The 18,241-nt window shown below is 31.3% G+C and overlaps 1 protein-coding gene across 5 annotated transcripts in view; it reads right to left on the bottom strand.

The window, feature by feature from the left end:
• Positions 1–9,568, bottom strand: part of LOC141453498 (cyclic nucleotide-gated channel alpha-3-like) — a 98,078-nt gene extending 88,510 nt beyond the window's left edge. Inside the window, exon 1 of one of the 5 annotated variants that reach the window (XM_074126829.1) lies at positions 9,199–9,568. The gene's annotated coding sequence lies outside the window, so the exon portion shown is untranslated. The remainder of the gene's footprint in view (positions 1–9,198) is intronic. The other 4 variants (XM_074126830.1, XM_074126828.1, XM_074126832.1 and 1 more) reach the window with 4 other exon arrangements.
• Between the last annotated feature and the right edge of the window lie 8,673 nt (positions 9,569–18,241).

Genomic DNA, 18,241 nt, shown 5'->3' with positions numbered 1-18,241 from the left:
ATACTTTCCTAGTATACTAAATCTACAATTGTAAGTTGATTCAAGCCTTTTATTTCCACTCCACTTAGCAGAGAATAGTATGCGATAAAATAGACATATCACGGAAAATATATGAGATCTTCCATTACTATTTGTACTCACAGAAAAGTAATGTTTATAAAATGTTCGCGTCATTTTATTTATTTATTTATTATTTATTCATTTTATAAACAGTTCAAATTTGTTTAAAAAAAAAAAAGAGAAACTGCGTCGTAAAATAGTAAAGGTTATATTAATAATTAAAGCCTAATTAGGCAAAGAATTTTGCTAAGAAATGTTTGATTGATCTCTTCCATTAAGTGCAAGAGATGAACTTTTTGAGCTACCTAGAACCCAGCTATAGAACGTTCACGTGACCTTTGTCTCATTGTCCAGGAACTTAAGGCCCATTTTGTAGAAATAAACTATAGAAGGGCAAAATTAGTTTAGACTAAAATAGAACTACTAGAAGAAGTCGCTAAATACTTGAACAACGTTGTAAAATATAGATGATTCCCTATAGGGGCACTTCAATCATAACAATGTGTAAATAATAAACAGTGAATGTGAATCAGAATACTATCTATAATCATTTGTAACTCACAGATATAAAAAACAAAAAAAGCTTCAACTGTTTCAATAAAACTAATTATTTGTTTAAATAACTGAAAGACGGTTAATAATTTAAACAACTCGACAGACAGAACAATTTTTGGTTAAATGCTTTCTCATTTAACTTTGTCCAGGAAAGTTATTTATTATTTATAGTTTTTAACTTAATTCGCTTAAAATCTCTCACTGTTACTTTTTCTAATGTTCTCTCGTTGCAGGCAACAATGTCACATTGAGCTTTAAGAAACTCCTAGGAATTAAAAAAAAAAAATCTTAATTCTTGTGTTCCGTATCTAAATTTTTCTCATGGTATAGTTTGCCCAGATAAAAGAAAAAAATAGTTCTTTGAATTTCATAAAACATAATCCAGTAATTTCTCATTGCAAGTTATTAAACAGAAAGCAAACTTTGTTAGAATCATTCACCATTAACTACTTAGTCTTGTTAATCTTGTGACATAAAATGTGATTGGAAGAAAACTTCTGCGGATTTTGTAACGTGTGACTTTCAAACAGTTTTCTCAATGAAATATTTTCTTAATTACGTGCTAATGTTAAAACATTTTATTGGAAATTTTCCGTTAAGAACGGGCCATTTTTTTTTTTTACTAAACCATTATTGTTTTCCAATTTTTTCAGAATCATTTGCGTCATGACGATGAAACAATATATGTGTTCAAACTAGGATTCAGTGTAGATGATGACTCGAAAAATTATTGCTGTTTGAGTCACCAAAAATGATAACAGTTTATGCGCTCCCCAAATGAAAGGTTAGGGAAAACACAGTGCAGGGATGGTTCCTCAAATTTCTGCCCAAAGATTTTGAATTCGAAGAAAGGCATCGTACCGTTAGCTGTTGTGGATGGTTTGAAGCACATTACTTAAAAAAATATTCGATACATGGGTATCACTTGAAAATTGGCAGAAATAGGCACTTTAAAGATTTTTTTCTTCACTGCATTGCGCACAAAAACAATCTATTATAAAAAAAAGGTATCATCCTCTGTATATTTCTGGCAACAATTCGGCAATACAAAGAGTATTGTCAAATACTCGACGAAATGTAACGGAAATTACGCCATTAACAGCAAACGTTGTTCAACAGAATGGGTCCAAGCCTATAACATAGAAAATGTCCGCCCACACGTTTCATAAATCACCGCCCAAAAATAGAACGAATTGGAGATCTACTTCTGTCTCGCCCACAAACCAAAGAAGTACCATTTCAATCACCTGAATAAACTTTCTTGCCGGAAGAACTTCAAGCTTTGATGATCTGGAAATAGAGACATACGGCAAATTTCTTGAATCCCGTCGACCCAATTTTGAAAGAATTGGAATAAATCAACTTGTTCCTTGTTGGCAGAGAAGTAACGATGCCAGTAATGCTTATTTTGTTCAAATTGAACGAGTATTAGTTAAGTTATACAAACGTTACAAACAGTACTTTCTTCCACGTTAGTATACAAGTCCTAAATATAAACGGCTTTAAGAGTGCATAACAAGTATAGTTAATGAACATTAACTAATTAATCAAAAGATTATCTTAAAATAAAAGGGATATCTAGTGAATTGAGATAAGAACAAACTATTGTAAATAATAATAATAATAATAATAATAATAATAATAATAACAACATCAACAACAAAAAGACCATCACCTTGAGTGGAAATTACAGGTCTAGAGGTCATGAACGAAGAAAAATAAAACAGTTCAGGTGTCTGTAAAAATGTGAGGACAAGTAAATGTGAAGAAAGAATTCCATTGAAATCGTTTCTAAATTTAGAAGCATCTATGGAGAATAAAAACTTCAAAGGAACTGTTATTCAAGAAAATAGAAGAGGTTTGCAAAGAAGGGCCAGGATGTCATAACACGTGAGATAAAATTTGTCTAAGAGTATGAAATACTTCTTAAAATAACTAAATTTTCTTCATCGTTTTAAGGAAAGAATCAGCAAGAAGAATGCTTTAAGAAGTGCTGATCAATCTATGTTGGCAAAAAATATAAATAAATTTTAAAAAATAAACCGGAGAAAGAAAATGTTTGTTTTTTATTTTATTTAGAATGTAGGTACAACAGAAAAAACAAGATTCCAAAAAAGTAATCCGAGTTTATACAGTATTCTTGACAGTTTTTTAACAGCGAGCAGACCACATTAGTCCAAGCTTCTAAAAGAATGAGGGGAGAAGTAAATATGATCATAAAGGCTTCATCTTTTGAAACAATTTCTTCAAAACAGTTTGCGAGTTTTGTCAGATGGAAGAGTTTGGCGAGAAATAGGCCAAAACACAATGTACCGTGGGTAAGGATAATGGCTAGAAAGTAGAATTGGGAAGAAATAATGGCAAGTTTTAGAAAGAGGAATAAAGGGCTGAAAGTAGAGACCAGAGAGCAGTGGTAAGATGATGAACTAATGCTTCTTAAAGAATTCGCCTAAAAAAAGATGTTGTTGGCCATTTATTTATTTAAACAAAATTAAATTCACTATCTTTCAAAGTAAGTTACATCAAATGCATTTTTTTTCTTTCATTTAAAGCAATTAAAAAATATTAAAATCTATTAGTAACAAAGTTAAGAACTTTTTAAGTTACTTTGCAGCAGAAAAAAACTCTATATTCTTCATGAATCAATTCATATGTGTGCATATGTGTATATGTGAATAAGTCACAAACTTTCATAATCGCAATAATTAATTCAGAATAATTAAGTAAATATAAGTGAACAACGAATTGCATAGAATATGAAGTCGTGCCTGACTTAAAGAAACACAGATTCTGATATTATGTAGCGCCACCGAATTATTACTCGTCAGCCGAAGTAAAATACTTTTTTAGTTTTTTAAATAACTGTTACCAATGTGCAAAATTTTTTGTAACGATCTACATCGCAAGAAAGGCCTGTGAAGTCTTAATTTATTTTACTTAATAAAGTACATGTTTATGAATAAATTATTTCAATTTTTCTATTTTTTTTTATTTTAATTATTTTTTACAAGAAAACAAATTGTATTCAAAGTTACCAATTCACTTAATTTACGTTTAAGTAAGTAACATGAAACAAAAGTGGCAAAACATGTCCTAAATTAGACGTCTGCCCAAATTTAATTAATAACTATTGGCCTTAACTAAACAAGGTAGTAATAGATCAAAAGTTTTGACCGCAAATAATATCAGTGTTTGACGAATCCCTTCGATTATTTCGCCCTACAAGTATCAGATTTCGTCAAGGTGCGCTCCCATGTATCTAGTAGTACTTATTGGTTCTATTCTTTTGTCGTTCGTCATTCTATTCTAATCTTCATAATTTTAGATTTTTCCGGATTGTTTCTTTGGAGATTTATTTTCCAATACTCTTACGTTATACTGAAGAATTACCAGTCGCCCATAATACCAATAAGACTTACCTGCCTCAAATTCAAATAGCCAAAGTAAAACAATTTTTTATTTTTATTACTTAGCTTCACTTTTTACCATCTCCAGCTTAAATAACTGGAGACCTACACTTCATTCTTAGAAAAAACTTTAGTTGCAGATTCTTCCGAATAACTGTTCGAAAATGTGATGGCATTTCTAATACTTTTAATTATGCTGTTATCCTGCCGTTTTTCAGTCTTTTTTTTTTTCTCCAAAGGATTTTGCTCTAGCTATTCAGCGGTCCTCAAACTGTAATAAACAGTGAAAAGAACCAAGGAAGGACACGCAATCAGACAAGATGGCTAATATAAATAATATCACACATAATTCAACATACATACTCATTCCGTTATTACCTCAATAATTCTCGTTTTAATTCAGAAGACTGGATTCCAAAAGTTTATTTCTGGTTAAAACTACACGTCGAAAATCTCAGGTAGCAATACATTCGAGCCTCCTATAAAGGACAATCTCACTTGCGGCCACCTCCATTTACGGACGGTTTTTGGATTTCCCCGTTTTACCCCTATACACTTTCTATATAAAAGGACTTCCGTCTAACGGACACTCTACATAGCGACCGCGGACATTGATTTTGGGGAACGGATTAAATGTTTCACCTCCCACCAACGACCACCTTATTATTTAAAGTTCGTTTGACGCGGTGATCAAAATAATTATCCCCTCTCAAGTTTTTCTTTCTTTCTGGTTTTCCCTAAAAGTTTCCTATATCAGCTCATATATCTTGTACCATTTTAATCATTTTTCAATATTACTTTGGACGAACAATATTATTCTGTTCCGATATGTCTCTCAAACGAAAGTGGTTATCTCTAGAAGAGAAAATAAATGTGTTGGAAGATTTTGCAAAAACCAAATCGAGCCATCGTCAACTAACCGAAAGGTTTGTTCTATTTTTCTAATAATAGATGATAGTATGATGGTAATTTTACCATAAATTATTATTGTTATGAATAAATGTGATGATTATTATAAAAATTATTAATTAATTCAATAATATGTAGTTTTTTGATATATTTTTTGAATAATTAAGAAAAATTTGATGCATATCATATAGCTAAATAATTTTATGCAATTATGTACGTTTTTAAATCTATTAATAATAAACAATTTTTAAATAGATGTTTGGAAAAAACCTATATGTTTTCATTATGAAACTTGCCTACCTCCTTCTAACGACCACCTCCAAACAGCGGCCACTTTGCTTTCCCTCGCCAGTGTACGTTCTTGAGAGGTTCGACTGAACTTCCATTTTAAAGACTAAATTCTAAATGAAGTACTCGAAATTGTATTGATTAAAATAATCGTTATTTCGAAAAACAAAATTAAGTGGTTAATGTAAAAAATTACCATTGGAAAAAAAGTCAATTACCATTGGCCAAAAATAGTTTCCCGCTTTTTATCTACTCAGAATTGTAGCATTTTTTTTTACTGTTTTGCAAATTAATGATTTAATAGGACCGTGTAATCGCTCTAAACGGCGGTTTACGGTTTAGCGGCTGCTTATATCATTTAAGAGGGTAATTCTTGTCTAATCAATGAACTAATGTTGATCACATTCAAAAATGTGTGGCCTAAGTACATGTGAAGTCTTCTGCATTGCCAGCCCCAGGTATTAATCTCATAACTTAATTACACGAAACAAAACTAGTTTGTCAAAAAAAAAGAAGAAAAAAGCTAACCATTTTCCAAGACAATTAAGCAACTTAAAAATTAATTAAGCAAATAAAAAGATTAATTAAGCTAAGTAATTACATTTCAGTTAACGAAATGAATGTCGGTGACAGAGTATGCTTTCATAAAACAGTTGAAACATGCCCGTTATTAATCAATTTATGTCTAACAGTCAAACTCTTAATTGAGCACCGAAAACAGTAGATTGAAATATTTCATTTTTAAAAAGAGCAGCAGGAAAAATTGGTGTGAAATCAGTAGTAATAATTTATAAATTATTAGTTGATTCATTATTGCAGAAAACTTTACCCACAACTCTTAACTATCGTTTATAATTTTCTATTTTTTGAAAATTGAATTAAGGAAAATAAAAGCAACAAATAAATAAGTAAATAAAAGCAACAAACAACTGTCTTTAAATGGAATTGCTTTAAAACGCGCAAATGACACATCTATTCCTCTACAAAAATTTAGTACTATGCTTTGAACTGGTGATTTTGTAGACTAAGTATTAGTCACAATTATTCTCCAACAGCTATAGGATTAACATAAACTACAATTATTATGCGAGTGAAATGTCAGAAAAGTCTAGATAGTGAGTGGAAGGCCATTATCAATGCACAATGTCTCTTAACCTTCTAAATTACACTCTTTATTTGCGTACGATGGCTTTATCTGGGAACTTTATAATTAAATAAAAAGCAACTGTATGAATATGTATAAGCACAACGTCAAAGAAATGAAAATAAAGTAAGTTATAAAATACAGTTCTGTGAAACGGAATTAAATAAATCAATTAAGCAACAAAAAACGAAGCAATGAACAAACAAACAACCGAGTTTTCATTAGATATATCTGTTTTTCTGAGCCCAAATAAGAGTTCTTTGGACTGTTAATTTATTATGTAAATTTTTGAACATAATGTATATGATTGCAAGTATAGTGTCAAAAAACACGATAATCCACTTAAAATCACTTTTTAAAGGAAAATATGTTAACAAAAGTGGTGTAAATCGGTAGTCTAACAAATAAAGTCAAAAACAAAAGACAAAATTATGGAGCCACTATTAATTCTGTTTCCCAGATTCCAGGGGTTACGCATTACGAATGAAATCTCAATTACATAAAAAATTTGATAGAACATTTCTCTCTTCTATTGTGGATATAAGGAAGTTAAAAAAAAATCATCAAAGATGAACTTTTGCTTGTAATAAGGTACATTATTTAAATGTGCAGAACAGAAAATAGTTCAGACGGATAACTTAAGGTCGCAGTTTGTAAGAATCCCCAAGAAATCAATTTACCAGGCAAAATACATTAATAGGCCTAAATGTGGTCAAATATTAACGAAATTTCAATAAAATGGTTAGAGCTATTTTATAAGAAAATATAAAATGAAAAGATCCAAACCAAATAATTAATTAGTTTTTAGCAACCTCAAATCCTCATCAAACATGTAAATTATCTCTTGAACTAATTTATAAATTTAGTTGTGACAATATCATCAGTCCTGGAAAATGTAACAAGCAGCTCGCTCTGTACAACTGATCTAGAGAATTTGAATAGTGACAAGTGTAACATTAGCGAATAAATCAAGAATGTGGAGAATTTCAATTGCTGCTGAATACACTTCTTATATTATCTCTTCAGTTTAGATTGCTACACAAAGTAATGAATCTTCTATTTGTTGTTGAAGGCAGCTTAGTATTGTAGAATTTTTCAGGCATGATGATAATGAGATGTTTTGATAAGATTCTATTAAAGTATTAACTCCATTAAGGTCTCAAGGAGTTGTATTAGAAGTTAATTAAAACTATAGAGAACTAAAATTTCGTAAACTTGGTATAACTTATTCAACAAAAACTTTTACAACAGAAACGCAATGTTCATTATTTCTGTTTGTTTGATGTATTCTAATTATAGTTGCAAAGTACAATAAATGTTTTCTTGATGGGAACTCATAGCCAATAACTTCTTCAATTTGACAGAGTGCGTTCTGTTGGCACTAAGCTACTTTGATTACAGTACTCATAAAAGATTATGGAAAACAATTCAGCAAAAATGGTACTTTTTTGTAGTAATGATCCTAGCGATTCAAACGGAAAAGTAAAATTTGAATTTTCATGAAACGATCCCATAATTTGAGGAGTTTTCTCAAAATATCGCTTCAAATTTCTTACGCAATCTCACATTATGAACTAAAAAAAATATTGTTGAACTTCCTGTCATTGGTATTTTCAGCTAGAACCGAATTTTGAAAATCTTAAATTTGGAAGGATGAATATAAAAAGTGAGGATATTTCACTTCAACAAGGACATATAAATTTAAAATTGATTTATTGATAGATTTTTTTTAAAACCAATTCATCTAAATATTTAAAAAAGTGATCTTTAAGAACTAAATTAAAGGAGAAGGGAAAGCCTAGAACAGTACACCTACACATTCTAATCCACAATTGAATAAATTTATGTATTAAGTTCATAATACATTAGCCCCTCATTATTGTTAAGCTAAACTAACAAGTGTATCATCTTCTGACCGAAAATCCTGTAATTGAAAGTCCCTTTCCGTAATACAATTGTTCCGTAAATGGGCATATTATTGGGCTCATAAGGGATTCTCAGTTTTGTATGAAACATTTTGTAAAATGCTAAACAAAAAAAATGATTTTATTTACTTTAATTTGCTTTTTCAACTTTTGGTTTTGTTTTATTCTTAATTGAAACAAAAGAAATCAATGTTACTGTAAAATTTATTTCAGTTGTTTGTGATGGTCAACTAAAAGAGCAATGGAAGTTCAAATAATAAAAGAGACTGAACAAGACTACATGATTCTCAAAACTCACTCAAAGTTAAATAAAGTTAGTTCCTTAATAAATATAAATTAATTCTAAAAAGATAAATTTATTAAAAATGTTGATTAAATTTGCAAGTTCAAAAAGGCAAGGCAGGCCAAAAAAAACAAAACTATTAATTATAATAAAAAGTATAATACTAATAAAAATGTTTATTATAAATTTAAATCCACGCAACAGACCATCTTTTTAAATAGGCATTAAATTGCAACCCCTTAACTATCCAATGATAGAAATTCAGAAAGTTTGGTGTCCACATGAATTTAAGTTTTTTGTTTTACTTGCTCTTACTGGATTAGCATTTCACTTGTTAACATTACCCTACTTTATTCAAAGAAAATTTATAATTGACAACTAATGGTGTTGAAAGAATTTTTCTTAAGGTAAGAGCGCCCTCTAAGTTATATGCAATATGCAGCTTTAGGTTGGGTTCTAAGACATAATTTATCTGTGGCATGGAATCTGAAGAGATTCAATGGATTTTTAGATAATAGTGAAGAAATTATGCAATTAAATTGAAATATTATTACCATGAGAAGTTTTTAATGAAATTTAATAAACAGTGGGATGATTAAGTGAGTTGGATTTAAATTATGTACTAACCTTAAATCCAACCGATATTACAGTTTGGCTGCTATAAGGTGTTGATGAAATATCACTCAGTCCACACTATTAAAAATAATAAAAATAAAACTAACAGCCCACTTGACACTATCACTAATTTTTAATACATATGCATATATACATATATGTATATTTCATTAATTTATTTGAATCACTAAAATAAGAAAGGATTTTCTTGCTAGAGAAAATACTAAAGAAAAGGAAGAGAATAGAAGAAATGGGAAAGTAAAAAAGGAAGCCTAAAAAAAAGAGAAGATAGTTCTCACAAGAGTTCTACCACGTACTCTCGATAAGGGTGTCTTGCTCTCCACTCGCGCGGATGCTGTACAGATGCCGCCCCCATTCTGAAGATGACTAGCGCACGCGCAGTTCTAGGCCAGCGCCCGCTGATATTTTATTACCGCTCCAACTTCCCCCTGCTTCACTTTCTCTTCTCCTTACTTTTCCTCTGCCACACAAACACACATATTTCCAAAACACATATATACAAATTGTGTATACATAAAATATATGTACACCAACTCCAATTGCTCAAAATCCGTTCCACCCCCACCGAATACATAAGGCCACACAAATGTAGAAACAAAACACATTGTTAGGAGCCTTGTATCAAACAGGGATAACCTAAATTGCCTTGTACAATTCATTCGTACCTGTAACTTACTCTTTACTTTTATTTATTTTTATTTTTTTGAGGAGGCAAAAAAAATCAGTCAAACACAATGATATATATTTAAAATCTCTGTTATTCTCTATTCTGTTTAAAGTCACATGAAATATATCATAAAATTTAAAGCTTTTGCAATTTTTGAAATATTTTTGTTCCTCAAACATGCGCACAATACAATACTGAGACTCGAAAGTCCCTAAATCCATACTAGCGATGTATTGTTCGAATTTTTGGCTAGTAAAAGAGGAATTCGACCGATTTTTGCGTTACAAAAATTATATCAAGTCTTATGCAAAAAGAGTACAGAGAGATATGTTATAATAACATTCAAGTTTGGAGAGATATTTTACAACAATTATACGATGAGAATAGAAATTAGTAATAATTAAATCATCGAATAAGTGTTAAATTTTGGAATTTTCCAGGGGTAATTTAGGTTTTAGTCGACGAGGTCTATTTTGTGCCCTAGCCGGTATTATTCTGTTTTTTAAGTTAGTAGATGCTTTGTATCTGTGTGTACTTGCCACTTGTTCTTTGTAGACACACAAGTTTCCATCCTACAAGGTTAGTAAGGGAGCCCATATTAGTATTGAGTCGAATGAGTTGAAACTTGGTTTCAATCGGTCGTCAACCTAGGACTCTGCCACTAATCTAGTCCTTTTAGTAAAAGTTTTGGGATTCATTCTAGACACATGACCAACCGCATTTAAGCTTCCACATTTTAATTAAAACCGACTAGATCTATTTCGTCAAATATTATATGTATTTGTCGCTGTTCCATCTACTCCAACCTTCTTCATCTCGTGAGCGCTCAAAAATTCGTCAGAGCAGCATTCATTCAAAGATAAGAAGAACTTTTTCTTTTTTTTTCAATATTCGTTAGAGTTTGTGTCGCTGAAGCGTATGAAAGAAATGGTCTTCACAGAATCTTGTACAGTATTACTTCTTCTGGAGACTACTAAGCTTCTCAAAAATTGTAGAGTGAATATACTAATGAAAATTGTCCGTCTGTGTTTTAGGTAAGTTTTATTTTTCCATAGATTTCAGTTGGGAGAGCACAATCATCTTTAGTACATACATTGTACTACGGAAACAGACATAACATTTAACTGTTTCACTTTCCGGAACGAAAAGGGACCAATCCCAACATTCCCCTTTGATTTTCATGCATACTAGTTTATTCGCCATACGGCTCTGAAATTAGAATCGTGAATTATTTTTTATTTTTATGATGGAAATGATTTTGATTTGTGAAAAAATACATTTATTTTGTTAAATAATGGCTTCTTCTTGAAATACCAAGTCATGTAATTTTTTATTTATTTATTTTTATTTTTTAATTTTTTCAGAAACTAGTTTTCTTCGCTTTGTGGTGAATTTAACTGATTTGAAGAGCAATTCGAAAAATAATTCAGGTAAAGTGGATTATTACAGCAAGGGTAACAGATATTACAAATATGTTACTCAAATTAAGATTAAGCATTGTGAAGATTCGGTTAACAGCGCACGATGTTTGATGGTGAACAAGTTGTGCAAACTAGATACAGTTAAGGTTTTTTAGTAGTCAATGCACACTGAGTAGTTTACGGACCAAGTTGCCCTTGGATATTATCTCCAGTCACATAATCGCTTTCACTTGCTAAATCACAATCTGAATCTTCGACAGAATTTTTTGGGTTTTTAGAAAAACTACAGGTTGCTAAGAAACATACCCAATGTGTTAAGACGTATAAGACTATTATTAAAATTGAAGAACCAAAAAAAAAAACCTGTTAATTCCTGTCACGGAAGCAAAGGAGATAAGACTCCGTAGGATTGGCAGGATCGCAGAGGATAGAGTGGCCTCTCACTGCAGGAAAGCTTTCTCAAAGACCACCTTAACCACCTAACGAAAAACCTATAAAAGCATAGTACTTTTCTTAAGCACAAAACGCACAAAACAAATACATTATTTAAGGAGTTGAATCACAAAAACTTGCCTTACTGAAACATTATCCATCACTGCGATTATAGCCATAGTGGCACAATGATTGTGGCAGGCACAATCTTTGTAACTTGATCACTCTAACTAGCAACGTTATCAGTAAAAAATCAGAATAACTTTATCAATTTAAGAGCTTACAATAAACAGAAGTGAGGTTCTAGAGTTAGCGATTTCCCGCCAAAAGTTTAGGTCACGCCATTAGCGTAATAATCCAATCCATGAGCACCTGTGTTTAAACGAGAAGCCGGTTGTGCCCCTCAGTTGATTAAACCAAGATATATTTAAATATATTGCGTATTTTAATATTTTTTCAGTCAATTCTGATAGTTTAAAATACGTTTAAAGCAATCGTCTCTTTTTACACGCGTGGCTTAACGTTCAACTTCCATATATGGTGTGGAAGCTCATAGTTTACTATTTATTACATTTTTACTACAAATAAAAAGTTGCTACTCACGGATTCGAATTCCACTCGCGCTTACTTATCCACACTGACAATTCATAAACACCACCTCCGAAAACCTGAACGCAGAAGAAATGTTTAAGTTGTGACGATTTTTTCATCAGCGGGCTTTTTGGAACTTTTTGAAATTTTTTGCCGTAATTTTAGGAGCATAATGATGAAAGAGGGTACTTACGTATGTTTGTTTTAAGTTGCCATTTATGATGGTTCTACGGTTTTACTGTTACTAATATGTTCTCAAGTATTTGATGACCATTGTGAATATTTGTTCTTTTGATCACAAATCTCTAAGATTCAACTGTAACTTCAAGGTAGATCAAGCTGTATTGAGCTGCGTTTGGGACAGTAAACTTTATCTGGCAAACGCAGACTGGGTTTGATCCTTTATGGCCAGTAACGCCGATGATTATTTTAACTAAAATCAGAAATCACCAAGAAAATAGGTTCAGGAAATCGTTTAAAATTACCTCGAACACATTTAGTGCAATTCTAGTTAGCTCGCAGGTTATTATATTTGCTAGAAGCAAAATAATAATAATAATACAACTTTGATTCTTTCCGAACCAACATTTAACAAGAGTACTTAACCAGATATCATCGTTTGTAGAACGTCTTCATGTCAATTCCTGCGGCCGATACTCTTAGCCCCGATAGATCTTCCTCCCTCTCACTCTAGATAATGCTCGTGCCTCCACTTCTTTACCAATATGCTCGCATTTTTTTTTGTCAACCTATCTCTCCTTCTCTTCCTCGAGGAGTGCCACTTTCTCACCTCCTTGAGGCAATTCTCCTTTGTGCAAGTTCCATTTAAATAATTTTTTTGTTGCTAATCTTTCTTTCAGAATTTCTTTTACATTCAATTAGTTTCCTAGATCCTTCCGCTTTTCTTTCTTTTAAAAAAGTAACATTCAAAATTATATTATTTCTATAAACAATCTTCATTTAAGACCATTTTACTCGACAAGAAGTAAGGAATTCGTGCATACAAGATTTGAGAATATTATCTTTTATAAGAAAAGAGGAAAAAATTGTCAAAGTAAGACAACGCTTTTTTGTACAGTTTTTGACGATCAGCCCTTATACAATCGTTCTACCGGATAGTTTTTATATAATGGAAGCAAAAATAGATTAAAAATGGATTTAAAACTAAAACTAAATGATCGTAATTTGGGTGTTAAGTCCAAGTGAAAATAGACCCATATCTTTTACCTAATGCATGTTTCAGTTTCTGGTTAACGTTTTCTTTTTCTCATAGCAGATTTTCAATTGTATGTTCCAAACAGGATATGAATTTAAAGTATATAAGTTAGTTTGGTTTAATATATTAATGCTTGAGTATAAATAAAATTCATCTAATGTAGTATTAACACAACATTTTTTTTGTCTAAGCAGAATTTGTGTTTTGATAAAAGTTAAAAAAGAAGAAGAAAAAAAAGAAGCTTAAAATGAGTATGACGAAGTAGTGCCCTTGTTGTTATTTTACAATTTTTCCCTTTGATGAAAACTTGAAGAAAAAAAAAGTTAAGAGGACTTTGAAGGTCGGATCTGTGATAAATACATCGTTTAAAACGTCGTTTTACTTCAGATTCAATTTACTCCTGGAATTAATGTTTTAATATCAAACTCCTTCTGATCTTCTTAAGCGGAAACTAGTTTTAATAATAAGTAGGTGTAATATTTTTTGTGAAGGGACACAATTTTCTCATTTCCTTCAGTTTTTAAGTTTAACTTACTATTTTTGTCTTGTAGCTGACACTTCCTATTTTAAGTTCATACTTATTTTTATCTTATTTAAACTACAATTTTTTAAAAGTTATCCATATTTTACTATATAGTGTTGAATAAAAAATGGGGATCCAGTGAAAAAACCATTTCAGGAAAACAGTCAGCAAAAAGTTTCATTTATGGGTAATCGTTTATCTTCCAACTCAGGAATTTGTCAGCAAACTTTTACTACCAATATGTGCGAATTAGAATAGTTAAATATCTAAAATGACACTTGAGAGATGCCAACTAAAGCTTTCTCAGAAAGATATTCGACCTAATCCTCCACCGATCATCATCCTTCACTTGTCCATAAAGCCTTTTGAGGATTTTTCTTTTCTATAATTCAGAGCTCGCTCCACATCACCCATGCTTACTAGCATAAATGACTTCTGGTCTATCAATATTACTCTTTTACGTCAATATTTTCTCATATCTTTTTATAGCGGAATAACTTTTGAAAGGCAAAATAACATTCATTACCTGCAGCGTACCTTGCTTTAATGTCTTATTCAACATCACTGAATTCGATGACGATCGCTCCTAAAAATTTAGAAGATTTTACGTTCATCAGTTCATAATTTGCCTACTCGATAGTTTCGCCATCTCTTCCTGGGTCTCTTGCGATTTTTAGATGTACGTGTTTACTTCATTAATTCGTACTCCGAGATTTTTTTACCAATAGCTACTCTTTTGTTGCTACCTGAGTCGTCAACGTCAGTATGTACTGAGTTTATAAATGGTGATTTTAGATGTAGCAATATGCATAAGCGCATTTCGCTCTTATTACTTCTTTAAAGACCACTTTATCCAAAATTGATAAGTGAAGATCACTCTGCCTGAAGATTGGATTTCTTTGAATCCTTTAGACAGCCTTTCTTAGACCTTTATCCAAAATTTGGTGGCGTGCAACGTCCTACTGAGGAGCATTTTTCTGGAACCTCTAGACCTATCCGGAGTAGATCAATGTCCAAACAGTCGTAATTTTTCTTGAAATGTTCAAATAGATGATGTAGGTAAACATCTTTTTAATTCCTATTAGTGCTGTATAGATGATTAAACAAAATTCAATTTAAATATTCAAAATAAAAGTTGAATTTCTATCTCCAAATCCTGTAAATTATTAGAAAAAGATTTTAAATAAAAATAAAAAAAAGAGAGCACCTTTATCAAAGCATTTTGCGAAATCCAAAAAAAAAAAAAATCTGTTCAGGAATGTGTTAATTTTGGTTGTCATAATTTACATAATGTTGTTATTATGGGTTAATAACTTCTTTTTGCTTCCTTTGTCATTGGTGGGACAGAAAGATATGTCAAAGTTGATTTACTCCAAACAAATATCACTTCTAAAAACCTCTTTTATGGAAGCGGGGAGGCCAAGAGAAATATTTCCGTTGTACCGCATTCCAAAAAATTGGACAAATTGTAATTCTGTCACTTACCTAACATCTGATAATAAAAATAAAATTAGAAAAAATTATCATAAAAGTATCAATCTCAGCTTATTTACTCACTAGAAATTACAATATTTTCAAAGAGAGAGTTAAGTAGAGACTTAGTTGGTTTATAGTAGACCTTTTCATTCGTGGCTTGTAGGATAATTAAATTAGTTTAATTAGAATTTAGATTAGATGTTGCAGAATCCTTAGAAATTTCTACCACAGCTTCGCTTTATACATAAAATATTTTCTTATTCGAAGCATAATTAATGTGCTTACCAATAGTCTTTTCACTTAGCTTTCTTTTGTTCTGTTCATTTATTTATTGATTTATCGGGTAAATCTGTTATCTTGGATGACTTAATTGTAGTTTTCATTTTTCTTAACATTGGAGCCATTATAAAAAATTAAAAAATGCACATTTCCATTCTCAGTCTTCTTGCCTTTTGATATCTTATTAGATTACCTGATAGATTATAGCATTACGTTCTCATATAATACTCATTGAATATCGTCAATGACTTCCAAACGAAATGTTTAAAATAGAAGAGAGGAATAAATATCTTTGGTGTCCAAAAATTGGAAGAGTATATTTTTTACAGCCTTAAGTGTGAGTAGTGCTGTTGTGACAAATTCTAAGATCGTTTGCAATGGAAAACAGTTTTTTCCGTCTGAAATTCTTAATTTTTCTATATTATCCACGTAGGAGTCCAAGAAACCAAAAATTTAATACATTTTCTGTCTTAAAAAGAAATATTCTAAACTAAGCATTTGGAGTTGGAATAAAAGAGTACTTCCTTCTAGAATTCTTATTAAAGGAATCATTTTAATCTTTGCAAGTTTAAAAAAATTAAATTAAACATAAAGAACGTACAATTTAAAAAGTTAAAAACATTACTTTCTTCTTCTGTCAGTTAATCAATCAACACAACACAGAAAAAGCCTAACACTTAAGATGCCGGTGGCAATCTCACACCATCTATGTACCTGTTGAGATGACATTGCGGCTGACTCTGCATTGATTTGACGAAGAGAGAGTGCGCCTTGTAGCGGCAGACCTTCCGCTCGTTCACTTCTGTCTCACTTACAGTGTTTCTAACCTTGTTTAATACCCCCTATTAAGCTATATTATCACTTTTCTGTTCAACAATTATATTTTAATTGAGTAAACAGATAAATCCATAAGATCATCAACAGTTTAAGAATAATGTCTAATTTACAATATGATTTTTACGGCTTTCAGGTCTTCTCGTCAAAAAATTCAAGAGGCTCTAAATTTGACGATCAAATCATGGTAAAATTCTGTTTAATGCAAGAGGAAAAAATGCATGAGTTTTCTGTCCAACTTTTTATTTATTGCAATGTTGTTAAATAAATTACTAAATAGAATTAAACTTGAGTAAATTAAATCCTATTTTATTGGTTGTTAAAAATAACTCAATTCCTAAATTTGTGACAGAAATTATTACGGTCTGTGTAAAGCAAAGTTTTAAAAAGATTGGGATGGATCAAATATTGATAAACGAAAACGAAGTTTAAACTCGATGGTCCGTTGAGTTTAAATGATGCTTCCGACGTAGAGGTTTTGGTTTGTGTAGCACAATTTTAGTAATGACTTAATTTTCTTTGATACAAAAATTAAACTTATAAAAATAAAATACATCACTATTTCTTCATGAAGAAACAGTACTGCATGACCATGATTCTTTAGAAGTAACTAGTTTCTCCAAAGTCATGTTCTCTATTCATTCCATGACTGATTGTGCTACGAAGAAATAGATAGGTAGGATTGGAGAGAGGAACGTTTCTAATCTATGATCTTGCTGCTCAATTTTGAGTCGATGTGGGAGGTTAAGGTTGTTATTCCGAGAGAAGTAAGTTACTTAGGAACAGCATCCGTCGGAAATGTCTCAAATCTCCTGCCGGATTACAATGGAATAGCTAGTTGGCGATATCAAGCCTCTGGCACTTGGTGACCAAAGAAGACATAAGCGACTGTAAGAACCCTGGACTTCGTAAAATGGTAAGGTTTTTTCCTTACTAGTGCTGTAAGGAACTATCACAACAATCCTCTTTGATTCAATGCTGTAGGGTTAATTAGTCGCCACCCTGCTTGCTGGAGTTAAAATGGGTGGCTAGTGGCATTAGATATATTACCCGTAAAGATCCTGTCGCAAAACGACTAGTTAAAACCCATTGGTTATGAGAGGAGACTTTATCTAATATGCCTTTCAATGGGATTGTGCAGAGCCTCTTAGGCTCTGGAAAAACTATATTAATAACAATATCGTAAATCTGAGACGATTGCTAATCTTCCAATCTTCATGAGTAAGAGTATGAAAGAAGTTTTTTTTATACGTATTTGAACGCGAGTTGCAAAAATATTTTGAAGCTTAAATGAGTCTTATATATACCTTTCTGTCAATTTGTGGGAAATTTTATTTCAATTTATCACATTATTTTCCACAAAATTAAAAACGCACTAAAGCAAAAAATTAAAGATGTGGTTTTATTTATTCCTCAACTTTAAATTCCATATCAGGAAAATATATTTTCGCGTACAGGCGCCTTGTATCCTTACAGCAGCACTGATAACACGCCTCACACCGATAACAAAGAAAAAGAAAAAAAAAAAGAACTATAGGTGATAAAAATAGCAGTTTTCATCTAGATATACTGCAGAACTAGTCGGAAGCCAGTTT

Source organism: Rhodnius prolixus, unplaced genomic scaffold, assembly GCF_049639745.1.
Source record: "Rhodnius prolixus isolate KJV_2025 unplaced genomic scaffold, Rpr scaffold_3, whole genome shotgun sequence".
NCBI classification, from domain to species: domain Eukaryota; kingdom Metazoa; phylum Arthropoda; class Insecta; order Hemiptera; family Reduviidae; genus Rhodnius; species Rhodnius prolixus.
The sequence above is the reverse complement of the archived record's forward strand: the minus strand, read 5'-3'. Positions and strand labels throughout refer to the sequence as shown.